We start from the raw sequence: 13,199 nt of genomic DNA, 5'->3' as shown, positions 1-13,199 counted from the left end.
TTAAACACTAGATGAAATTCAGCCACCATTAAGTGATCATTGCAGAGGATTGAGTGAGTTCATAAGAATGAGGAATTTGAGGGTGACTTGCAATATATCTAGAGTCTGCATTTAATTTATACCTTATGATATAGTAGACATAGTGCATACAATGATACCCATCATTTTGAATGAAATAAGGATAAAACAGATGTCAGAACTGTCTTTTAGGTGCCAATTTTGCAAAGTAGAAACATAATGTTCATCATAGTAAAGCTATGCACAAATGGAAGATTTGCACTTTCATAGCTTTTACACAGTACAGGTACAGGGGGAACCACACTGCAATTAAATGACTTATTTTGTGGAGCAAGTTGTAATTTTTTTAGGTGTCATTCTATGGAACATATACATTAGTGATTAGTAAATTTATTGTCTTTATTATAGTGGATTTCCATGATTTTTTATGCTGTGCTCTTATCTTAAACGACTAAATAAATACAGATTTAAAATTCTTCTATGTATAATTGTAATGTGTCTTACATCTTTATTTTTTTATGTGCATGCAAAGTTTAAATTTCCTCTGACAATGGAATTTTAATTAACTATAAAAATTGAACCACTAAGGCTAGTTTCACACTAGCGTTAGGAGGCGCAGCGCACAGCCGCCATGCAGCTCCTCCCCCTGCCGTGCCCCCTCCAGGTCAGCTCCTTCTATGGGCACATGATGTTGCATGCGACCTGCGTACCCTATCGTTAGCATTGGGTATGCAGGCCGTGCGCTGGTATGATTTTGACGGCGCATGCGCCCTTTTGACGCAAAAACTGCAACACGGTGCGTTTGGCACCTCCTAACGCTAGTGTGAAACTATCCTAAGACTGGGCCAACATTTAGGACATCATTCCAGCTTTTCTGTTTTTTCAAACAGAAATAGGAAAAGACTAAGTGAGCCATAAGAACCCCATTGGCTCCTAATAGAGTCCATCAGACTCAGTAATGATTTCCACCATTTTCCTTAAAGAAAACCAAAGGCAATATATTCAGATGTTCCAGTGGTCCTTTCGTTAGATGAACATTGACTGGTATAGAAATGTTATGCAATCAACTAGTTTGCTTCACTCCTTGTATAGTGTAAACTGTTATGATGGTAGAATACAAGATATGAAACAATAGAGATCAGAGGTGGAGCAGTAGTGTAGTTTTGCAATTACAGCTGTGCTCTTGATTCAGCCAATCTTCTTCACAAAATTGTGTATAATGGATCTGGATATCTGTCTATGATGTACAGTTGTGGCCAAAAATATTGACACCCCTGCAATTCTGTCAGATAATACGGTACTCAGTTTCTTCCTGAAAATGATTGCAAACACAAATTCTTTGGTATTATTATCTTCATTTAATTTGTCTTAAATGAGAAAACACAAAAGAGAATGAAGCAAAAAGCAAAACATTGATCATTTCACACAAAACTCCAAAAATAGGCCAGACAAAAGTATTAGCACCCTCAGCCTAATACTTGGTTGCACAACCTTTAGCCAAAATAACTGCGACCAACCGCTTCCGGTAACCATCAATGAGTTTCTTACAATGCTCTGCTGGAATTTTAGACCATTCTTCTTTGGCAAACTGCTCCAGGTCCCTGATATTTGAAGGGTGCCTTCTCCATACTGCCATTTTTAGATCTCTCCACAGGTGTTTTATGGGATTCAGGTCTGGACTCATTGCTGGCCACCTTAGAAGTCTCCAGTGCTTTCTCTCAAACCATTTTCTAGTGCTTTTTGAAGTGTGTTTTGGGTCATTGTCCTGCTGGAAGACCCATGACCTCTGAGGGAGACTCAGCTTTCTCACACTGGGCCCTACATTATGCTGCAAAATTTGTTGGTAGTCTTCAGACTTCATAATGCCATGCACACGGTCAAGCAGTCCAGTGCCAGAGGCAGCAAAGCAACCCCAAAACATCAGGGAACCTCCGCCATGTTTGACTGTAGGGACCATGTTCTTTTCTTTGAATGCCTCTTTTTTTCTCCTGCAAACTCTATGTTGATGCCTTTGCCCAAAAATCTCTACTTTTGTCTCATCTGACCAGAGAACATTCTTCCAAAACGTTTTAGGCTTTTTCAGGTAAGTTTTGGCAAACTCCAGCCTGGATTTTTTATGTCTCGGGGTAAGAAGTGGGGTCTTCCTGGATCTCCTACCATACAGTCCCTTTTCATTCAGACGCCGATGGATAGTACGGGTTGACATTGTTGTACCCTTGGACTGCAGGGCAGCTTGAACTTGTTTGGATGTTAGTCAAGGTTCTTTATCCAACATCCGCACAATCTTGCATTGAAATCTCTTGTCAATTTTTCTTTTCCGCCACATCTAGGGAGGTTAGCCACAGTGCCATGGGCTTTAAACTTCTTGATGACACTGCGCACGGTAGACACAGGAACATTCAGGTCTTTGGAGATGGACTTGTAGCCTTGAGATTGCTCATGCTTCCTCACAATTTGGTTTCTCAAGTCCTCAGACAGTTCTTTGGTCTACTTTCTTTTCTCCATGTTCAATGTGGTACACACAATGACACAGGACAGAGGTTGAGTCAACTTTAATCCATGTCAACTGGCTGCAAGTGTGATTTAGTTATTGCCAACACCAGTTAGGTGCCACAGGTAAGTTACAGGTGCTGTTAATTACACAAATTAGAGAAGCATCACATGATTTTTCGAACAGTGCCAATACTTTTGTCCACCCTCTTTTTTATGTTTGGTGTGGAATTATATCCAATTTGGCTTTAGGACAATTCTTTTTGTGTTTTTTCATTTAAGACAAATTAAATGAAGATAATAATACCAAAGAATTTGTGTTTGCAATCATTTTCAGGAAGAAACTGAGTATTATCTGACAGAATTGCAGGGGTGTCAATACTTTTGGCCACAACTGTACATTTTGTTCATAGAGTGCTAGCAGATTATACAAAGGCAGCTAAGTGATGCCCATAAAATGAGAAGCTAGCTGGTGCGTTGAACTCCTTTTAAAAATATCTTAGAACCATATTTTGGGAGATAATGTAATTTGACTGAAAATATATTTGGTAGGAATTTTGTTAAGAGCATAATCAAGAGTGTTTATCTAGCTGAGACATGAAGGGTGCTCCAAAAATGCTTATTTTTCTGGGAACAGTAAAAGTGTAAATGAGAAGCTTCTCATCAGAACATTGTCTCAGCTACATACTTGGCAAGCTTTTTTAGCTTTGAAAATAGCAATTAGTGAGATTACTCAGATAGCAGAACACACTTTATTGTAAATTTGCTAAATCTTATATTAGGAAACAATTTCCAGAAAAATACTGACAGATATTTTTTGCAAAATTACTAATCAGTGATTCACCAAAGGACTTACATTAAAAAAAATGCAGCAGACCCCCATGATAAAGGTGGGGTCAGTACATTGCATTGGTAATCTGACCTAGTGGTGATAAGGCTTTTTTCTTTATCTTGTATTTATTTTTAATTTATGAGCTTTGGTGAACTGTTTTTAATTTTAGTGTTAGGACTCGCAAGAGTCGGGACCCTTGACGTGGTTTGCACTCTTGCATATTTTGGCCAAAATATCAACCAATACGCCATGTAATGTATTCCGGTAATACACAAATTTTTATTTTTTCTTGCACATTTTTCCAACTTTTTGCAGGATGCAACCAGGCACTTTAGTGTTGGTCAGGTGAACTGGGGCATCTGTCTTTGTGGGGTGCACTTATATAATGCTGAGCAGTCCGCTTGATCTAATACTACTAGCAGCATTAATAGGCTGTAAAACAGACACTATGCATCACACATACTTGTATGACTGGTTTCTTATGCAAGCCTCATTTGAGTGCATTTCTTACTAGGCAGCCAACTCATCCATGAATTGATAGGTTTGTAAGTGGCCGCTTTCGTTAGTATTTTGGCAAGGATGTTTCTTTTTCTGGTATGTTTTTTACAAATAATCAACCACAGATTTGCAAAAAAGTTTACCTCAAAGAATTTGTCTCAAGATGTGTCTACACCGACTAGATTTATGACAGTTCTAACCTTTATAGATATATGAAATTGACTAAATAGAAAACTAATTATTTGAATGGGGAAGAAATTACTTGGTTTGTTGACATTTGCAAAAATATAGTCATATTCCATTTTATCTTCTCTGGGTGTTACCAAATGTAAAAAAAAGTATACATCCCAAATCCCAATGTACATCTTATTTATCGTACATTAGACATCACAAATAGTGTTGCATATTGGAGAGCACAGTAAATCAGACCTCCTACAGGAATGAAAAACTTATCTCACTAAGTCAGCAATGTGAACTACAAGGAATTCTACGACTGGCACCCTATCAGAGCTTTATGTGTGTTCAATTTTAACAGTAAGCATCCACATAATGAATTTCAGTGACTGATCGCTAGTGTGCTACACCTGTGGCAGCTTCATAATATATTGTCAGCAAACTTAGAGATGAGATAAAAGATCATTGTGGTTTGCCCTGACGAAGAGGTATGATCACCTCGAAACGCGTTGACAAATGAAACTGAATCCATCTGGTCTCTTATTGTCTATTGGATTCTCGGCAACACAGTATTACATTCACTTTTGTCTCCAAGTTTGCTGATTATCTGTTTGGTGGATCTGCAGCAGCCATCTTTACTAACAAGCTAACAAAGGGTTAGTGACTTTCACAATCCCGCTAGGTAAGCAATTCCCTTTTTACTCTTTCTTTTATAATCCGGATAAGACCCTATTGAGCTTATTGTCATTCCAGTTTTTATCTTCACATGTGCCTTATAATATATTGTGGCTTTTTGTCTGAATGAATTTTCTAACCCGGTCTCATCTTAAGGGCCTGTTACACATAGCGATATCACTAGCAATATCGCTAAAGCGTCACTGATTTTGTGACACAGCAGCGATATCACTAGCGATATCGCTACATGTGATACTCACCTCCGACCGTCTCCCCTGCTGGTTATCGGTGATCGCGCGAGATCTGCCTGGTCCATTTCTCATCATCGGCTTCCTGCTGGCGCAGACGAGCGAGCCATGGACGCAGGCAGAAGACGGTCACCCTCGCTGTGTCTGACAGGTGAGTACAACCGCCGACCGCTGCTGCATCGCTAGTGAGATCTGCCTGTTTGGCAGCTCACTAGCGACCATTTAGCGATGCACCAGCGATCCTGGGTCATATCGTGGTCGGGATCATTGGTGCATCGCTAAATGTAACGGGGCCTTTAGGGTGGTTGTCATTTTTTGGAGATTTGCAAAAATATGACTCCATTTTCTATTACTTGGTTTATAATGAATCTGTTAGTAACATCAATCCTCCAACTCACATATATGAATATGCAGGTCTTTGAATTGTAAATGTATAACTTATATCTTTTGCTGCAGTCACAAGAAATTAAAGTTTTTATTCAAGCACACATAAACAGTTAAGTGCTGTGGCCTTGACAGAGTACTTAAAGAAACACTTCTATTAGATTTTTATTGACTAAACCTGTGTAAATGAATATGTATTATAGCTGCATTAATATATTCACTGATTGCCATCCTCCATGGCTTTGAGCGCTGCTGCATTCCTCTTCTGTTCCCATGACTGCACTTCCAATTCGCAAACTCAGACTGGGGTCTATGTGTGATCCTTTTTGAGATACTCTTTAGACTTACATTAGACTCCCCCATAAGGCTCCAGTGTGATTCAGCAGGTCAAAATTGCAAAAAAAAACCACACCCAAAAAACTGACTAGCACCTCCAAACAAAATATATCAAGTGCGAATAGCTATAAGCTATCAGTATGAGGAAGAAGTCAGACATGTGCAGGGCCCCATAGAATAACATTGGTCCGAGTGCTATCCGATGTTTTATATATCCATGTAAGAGAGAGGGCTCTGCCATGTTGTAAAAGGGTGCAGTATTTAAATCAAAATTCTGGCTCACAACTATTGAGTGCACGTGTGTGGACCGAATAATTAAACAATTCAAGTAAAACATGAACAATGTTTGTTCTTAAGGATAATTCTGGCTCAGAAGACCTCCAGGTATCTTGATTCTGTGAGAATATCTTATCTAGAGAACAATATCTCAGAGAACATTCTAACAATATCTGCAGGCTTAGCCTTGTTTAAATTTAGCTGAAATTAAATATGAATTTATAAAGCTGGTATATAGCTGGCATAAAACAAGTAATATAACATTTGCAAATTATAGATTACAATAGCTCTATTGATATTTTTTACAGTCTAGAATTCAAAAACAGAGGATATGTTTATGATTTACATTTTAAAGACTTACCGTATTTTTCGGACTATAAGACACACTTTTCTCCCCAAAAATTTGGGAGGAAAAAGGGAGGTGCGTCTTATAGTGTGAATGCAGTCTTACCAAGGGGTTGCGGCAGTGGTGTAGCAGTGGAATCAGTGGGGGGGTGTGGAGTGCACCTGAGCAGGGTCCCTCCCTCAGGATGTCTGTGTCAGAAATGTGTCCACGCCACGGCCCGATGTCCACACCGCTGCTCAGCGTCCATGCAAAGCAGAGCCGAGTGCATCACCAGTTTCCCTGCAGCCATCTTCCTGAAGCCGTGGGCCGCTGGAGGCTCAAAAAATGGCCGAAAATGGCCACGCTTGCACAGATTGAGATCTCAGTGGCCATTTTCCTGAAGCCGAGTGCCGCCGAGATCTCAATCTGTGCACACGTGACCTCCAGCGCCCATTTTCCTGAAGCCTCCGGCGGCCCACGGTTTCTGGAAGATGGCCACACGGAAACCAGTGATGCACTCGGCTCTGCTTGGCATGGACACCGGGCCACGGCATGGACACCGGGCCATGGCGTAGGCATATTTCTCCCGCCGGCATCCTGAGGAAGGGACCCTGCTCCATGCTCTGCCTCACCGCTGACACCAGACCAGCAGCATCGCACCCTGGGACTGCAGCATTGCCCCACTTCTGCCACTGCCTGCCTCCTGAGGAAGGGACCATGCCTTCTGTGACCCTGCTGTACCATTGCCGGCCCTCAGGTAAGATACCTTAAATTCGGACAATAAGACAGACCCCCATCTTATAAAAAACTTTCTTTTGTTATTGTCCACCCTAAAATTTGTGGTGCGTCTTATGGTCCGGTGCGTCTTATAGTCCGAAAAACATGGTACCATTCCATTAGATGTGGCTTGGGGGGTTGATAATATTGACAGATTCCCTTTAAAAGTTTAATGACCCTAAATGCTTAATTATGGTTAATAAGAATAAAACATGTATGATAAAATGGTTATAATTTTGTATGGCACAGTATTGAATATGTATTTTTGTCATTATAAATCTTTTCTAATGCATACAATTTGTGGTAGGCTAACTAATCTTAATTATCCACCAAATGATAGAACTAATAAACTGTGTCATATTGCTGATGCATTTTGTTTTAACAGTCATAAAATCTTCAATTAGACTAATATTTTAATATATTTGCTTAACTGGATTCAATAGCTTTGAGAAAAAATATTCAAATGACAAAAACTATATAAACAATAATTCTTATTACTGCATTAATCGTAGTGATTAAATTTTCCCTTGCAATGTAGTTTATGGAATAAATGAAGGATGTAATAAGATTACAGAAAAGCAACGCAATGTAATTAGGTAGGCATTTTATCCTTTAAAGAATAATAAAAGTAAGTGTATATACTGTGTATATATATACACTCACTGGCCACTTTATTAGGTACACCTGTCCAACTGTGTGTTAAGACTTAATTTCTAATCAGCCAATCACATGGCAGCAACTCAGTGCATTTAGGCATGTAGACATGGTCAAGACAATCTCCTGCAGTTCAAACCGAGCATCAGTATGGGGAAGAAAGGTGATTTGAGTGCCTTTGAACGTGGCATGATTGTTGGTGCCAGAAGGGCTGGTCTGAGTATTTCAGAAACTGCTGATCTACTGGGATTTTCACGCACAACCATCTCTAGGGTTTACAGAGAATGGTCCGAAAAAGAAAAAAAATCCAGTGAGCGGCAGTTCTGTGGCCGGAAATGCCTTGTTGATGCCAGAGGTCAGAGGAGAATGGGCATACTGGTTCGAGCTGATAGAAAGGCAACAGTGACTCAAATTGCCACCCGTTACAACCAAGGTAGGCAGAAGAGCATCTCTGAACGCACAGTGCGTCGAACTTTGAGGCAGATGGGCTACAGCAGCAGAAGACCACACCGGGTACCACTCCTCTCAGCTAAGAACAGGAAACTGAGGCTACAATTTGCACAAGCTCATCGAAATTGGACAGTAGAAGATTGGAAAAACGTTGCCTGGTCTGATGAGTCTCGATTTCTGCTGCGACATTCGGATGGTAGGGTCAGAATTTGGCGTAAACAACATGAAAGCATGGATCCATCCTGCCTTGTATCAACGGTTCAGGCTGGTGGTGGTGGTGTCATGGTGTGGGGAATTTTTTCTTGGCACTCTTTGGGCCCCTTGGTACCAATTGAGCATCGTTGCAACGCCACAGCCTACCTGAGTATTGTTGCTGACCATGTCCATCCCTTTATGACCACAATGTACCCAACATCTGATGGCTACTTTCAGCAGGATAATGCGCCATGTCATAAAGCTCGAATCATCTCAGATTGGTTTCTTGAACATGACAATGAGTTCACTGTACTCAAATGGCCTCCTCAGTCACCAGATCTCAGTCCAATAGAGCATCTTTGGGATGTGGTGGAACGGGAGATTCGCATCAGGGATGTGCAGCCGACAAATCTGCGCCAACTGTGTGATGCCATCATGTCAATATGGTCCAAAATCTCTGAGGAATGCTTCCAGCACCTTGTTGAATCTCTGCCACGAAGAATTGAGGCAGTTCTGAAGGCAAAAGGGGGTCCAACCCGTTACTAGCATGGTGTACCTAATAAAGTGGCCAGTGAGTGTATATATATATATACATATATATACTGTATAAATCTATAATATAACACTGTAAGCGTCACTCTGTCCGAAGCCTTTATAGACTGCGCAAGCGCGACGCGCCTGCGCAGTCTGGCTCCAGACAGAATGAGGCAGCCAGCGGTGAGGAGTGTGTATGGTGCCGGAGATGGTGGTACCATACACACTGCATACCGCCATCTCCAACGCCATACTTACCTGACCGGGAGGAGCATTGCCGCAGCGCTTCTCTTCGGTCGGAGAATGGGGCAGGAGTGCAGCCGGAATCGCGCAGGCACATAGCGCGATCCGCCGCCATTTTACTGAAGACACACTTGCAGTGTGTTTTCAACAATATGGCACCGGACAGCGCTATGGGCAAGCGCGATTCCGGCCGCACTCCTGTCCTGGCCTCCAGCAGAGCGTGACAGCGCTGGAGCACAGGAAAGGGTGAGTATAGATGTTTTTTTTTCTATGTGTGTAGTTTTAATACGAGTGAGGGGACCATGCATACCAGGATAGGGGAGGTGAGGGGGCCATGCATACCAGGATTGGGGGGTGAAGGGGCCATGCATACCAGGATTGGGGGATGAGGGGGCCATGCATACCAGGATTGGGGGATGAGGGGGCCATGCATACCAGGATTGGGGGGTGAGGGGGCCATGCATACCAGGATGGGGGGGTGAGGGGATCATGCATACCAGGATTGGGAGATAAGGCGCACCATGCATACCAGGATTGGGGGATGAGGGGTACCATACATACCAGGATAGGGGGGAGGGGACCATACATACCAGGATACGGATGAAGGAGTACCATGCATACCAGAATAGGGGGGTGAGGGGACCATGCATACCAGGATTGGGGGATGAGGGGTACCATGCGTACAAGGATAGGGGGTGAGGGGACCATACAGACCAGGATAGGGGGGTGAGAGAACCATGCATTCCAGGATTGGGGGATGAGGGGTACCATGCATACCAGGATTGGGGGATGAGGGGTACCATGCATACCAGGATTCGGAAATGAGGCGTACCATGCATACCAGGATTTGGGGATGAGGGTTACCATGCATACCAGGATTGGAGGATGAGGGGTACCATACCAGGATAGGGGGTGAGGGGACCATACATACCAGGATAGGGATGAAGGAGTACCATGCATACCACGATAGGGGGGTGAGGGGACCATGCATTCCAGGATAGGGGGGTGAGAGGACCATGCATACCAGGATCGGGGGATGAGGGGTAACATGCATACCAGGATAGGCGTGAGGGCACCATACATACCTGGATAGGGATGAGGGAGTACCATTCATACCAGGATTGGGGGATAAGGGGTACCATGCATACCAGGATAGGGGGTGAGGGGACCATGCATACCAGGATAGGGATGGGGGAGTATCATGCATACCAGCATTGGGGGATGAGAGGATCATGCATACCAGGATAGGGGGTGAGGGGACCATACATACCAGGATAGGGGGTGAGGGCGCCATGCATACCAGGATTGGGGGTGATGGGACCATGCATACTAGGATAGGGATGAGGGAGTACCATGCATACCAGGATTGGGGGGTGAGGGGACCATGCATACCAGGATGAAGAATGGGGTGCCATGCATACCAGGATTGGGGGGGTGAGGGTGCCATGCGTACCAGGATAGGAGGGTGGCAGCACATAGCAGGATGGGAGACCATATACCAATAAAAATGCTCGCCACCCGGGCATAGAACAGGTTCATAGCTATTATATATATATCTATATATATAATTTATAGCTACTTTTGTTAAGGTTTCCATTGCTTATCTAATTGCGATGCTTAGAGGTTAAATGTAATTTTTCATTTCCAGTGTGACAGCCAAAGCATGCATCCAGAAATTTCAAATTGATTTCTATAATTGTTCAAAAGTAGCAGTACAGTGCATTGTGCTATTTCAAGGCTCTCTACACTGGCTGATAGATTATGTCCCTAGAAGAAGATCTTCCTATAATCTCACACAAACCTATGATCTCGATGGATATATATGTAAAATCATTGTCCAGTTGAAACAATCATTTTAAGGAGTGTTTTTTTTTTAAAGCTTACCTCATACCCATAGGCCTCGAATCATAATTTGCTTTTTTATTAAGTCCTTTTTATTTTTTTGTCTTGTATTCACTGATGTTCATTGTGTCAGATTCACAAAAATGGCGCATGTGGTTAATAAATTTGGTGCAAAGTAAAAAATTTACTTTTCTACTGTCACTTATCATTTTTGCTGCTTTTTGAGCATAAAGTCTCAATTTTTAAAAAATGTTGGCAAAAAGAATCAATTTTATTTACTTAGGTGGATAAAATTACACCAGGGGGTTGGGGAGTGGCGATGTAGAGTTGCACATATGGCCGACAATGCATTTTACAGAAATTGAATGATGAAGGAACTGATCCCATTGTTTGCAATGGAATCATTCCCACTTGTGTGGCTCATTCAATTTTGCACCAGACATTTTCAGATGTCAATTCATCGGCCTGAATGCAACATTTCATGAAATATTAGGATCCCCTCTTTTTTTAGAGAGACCACCCAATGGCTACGATCTGAGGAAAAAACTATAATGAATCAAGGAAAAATTATAATTCTTACAACACAAACTAACCAGGGAGAAATACATGGTATTACGTAAGGGATTAAATTTTCTACCTACAAACCCATTTAACTTTTAAAAGATCTAAATGTCTTTGGATGGAATTTCAAATGGAGATTGTTTTTCCAGCAGCATGATAGGAAGCAGTGTCATTGGTTGGGACTGTTAGCTGACGACATTGAAAGTTATCAGACACTTCTCGGTCTTCTCCAAGAAAATGAAAAAGGGAGGGGTCAGGGTTTGTTTACAGATCTCAACAGAAAGTGCACAAGAGATCACAAGCATTGACATCTTTGTGAAATTAGTAGAGGATGATCTGGGTAAGATCCCTAACAACAATCCTCAATACATTTCCAGCATACCTGTGGAAGTGTCTCCGGCTCTAACTGGGTTGGTAGAAAACAAAGAAATCATTATAAAGTCATCAGACAAGGGGGGCAATATTGTTTTGGTAGATCGTTCAAGATATCTGATGATGTGCCATTCTTTTTTGGATGACTCAACACGTATAACATTTTATTGCTGACCCAACATTGATATACACTAGGTCCCTTGTTGATATTTTGGATATGGCCAAGAGAAATATATAATTTTGAACCATGAATATAAATTTTTAACACCAAAAAGACCAACTATGCTGATCTTCTATGCTTTACCAATGATCTTAAGGGTCGCCTGATAGTTGCAGGCATTGACTCTTTATCCCAAAATGTTGGAGTACACATTGACAGAATATTAAGTCCCTTTGTCACTTCACTTCTGTCTTACATCTGTGATACATCGATCTGCATATGCTACTAGAAGAAGTCGCTATAGAGAATAACCTCTTGGCCTCCATTGGTATGGAGGCCCTCTATAGTAGTATTCCACATGGACTGGGGGGTTTTGGCAGTCGAACACTATCTGAAAACCAGGGCAGTGGATTGCTTTGAACATATCAAGTTTATCAGTGAACTACTCCTCTATGATTTGACAGATGATGACTTACTCTTTGATAGGTGGTACTTCCATCAGCTCAGGGGTACAGTGATAGGGAGCCCTTGTGCTCCCACATACATTAATCTATTCCTGGGCTGTGGGAGAAAACAGTAGCCTTTGGGGGGGAGAATGCTTGGTGGCACCTGTTCGTTTATCAGATACATAGACAATATCCTCATCTTGTGGTCTGGCCCAGAGTCTGTTTTTTAGCTCTTTGTGGAATCCCTCAACATCAATACATTGGAACAAAAATTTACTTCTCAATGTCTCAAATAGAGAATTAAGTTTTTAGACCTAACCATTATGAAAGAAAAGGATGAGAGCCTTGGAACAGGCACATACAGTAAACCCACAGCCAAGAATAGCCTTTTAAAGTGGGAAAGCCACCACCCATTGCCCTTCAAAAAGGGAATAGCTAGGGATGAGAGAGTATACTTGTGAGGATTCGGTACTTGGCGAGTAATGCGGTACTCGCGGTACTCAAATCCTCGCGAGTATTTCACTACTCGCCTCGAAATATTCGCAACAGCCCGCACAGTCCCCGCACAGCACGGCACAGTCCGCACACAGTCCCTGCACAGCCCAGCACGGCCCACCATAGTCCCACACAGCCCAGCACAGTTCCGCACAGTACCTGCAAAGTCCTGCACAGTCCCGTGTTTTGAATGAGTCAACATAGGAGGCAAAAA

This window comes from Dendrobates tinctorius, unplaced genomic scaffold (assembly GCF_039654945.1).
Source record: "Dendrobates tinctorius isolate UK_male_01 unplaced genomic scaffold, ASM3965494v1 ptg000003l, whole genome shotgun sequence".
In the NCBI taxonomy this organism is placed as follows: domain Eukaryota; kingdom Metazoa; phylum Chordata; class Amphibia; order Anura; family Dendrobatidae; genus Dendrobates; species Dendrobates tinctorius.
Note: the sequence above shows the minus strand (reverse complement) of the source record.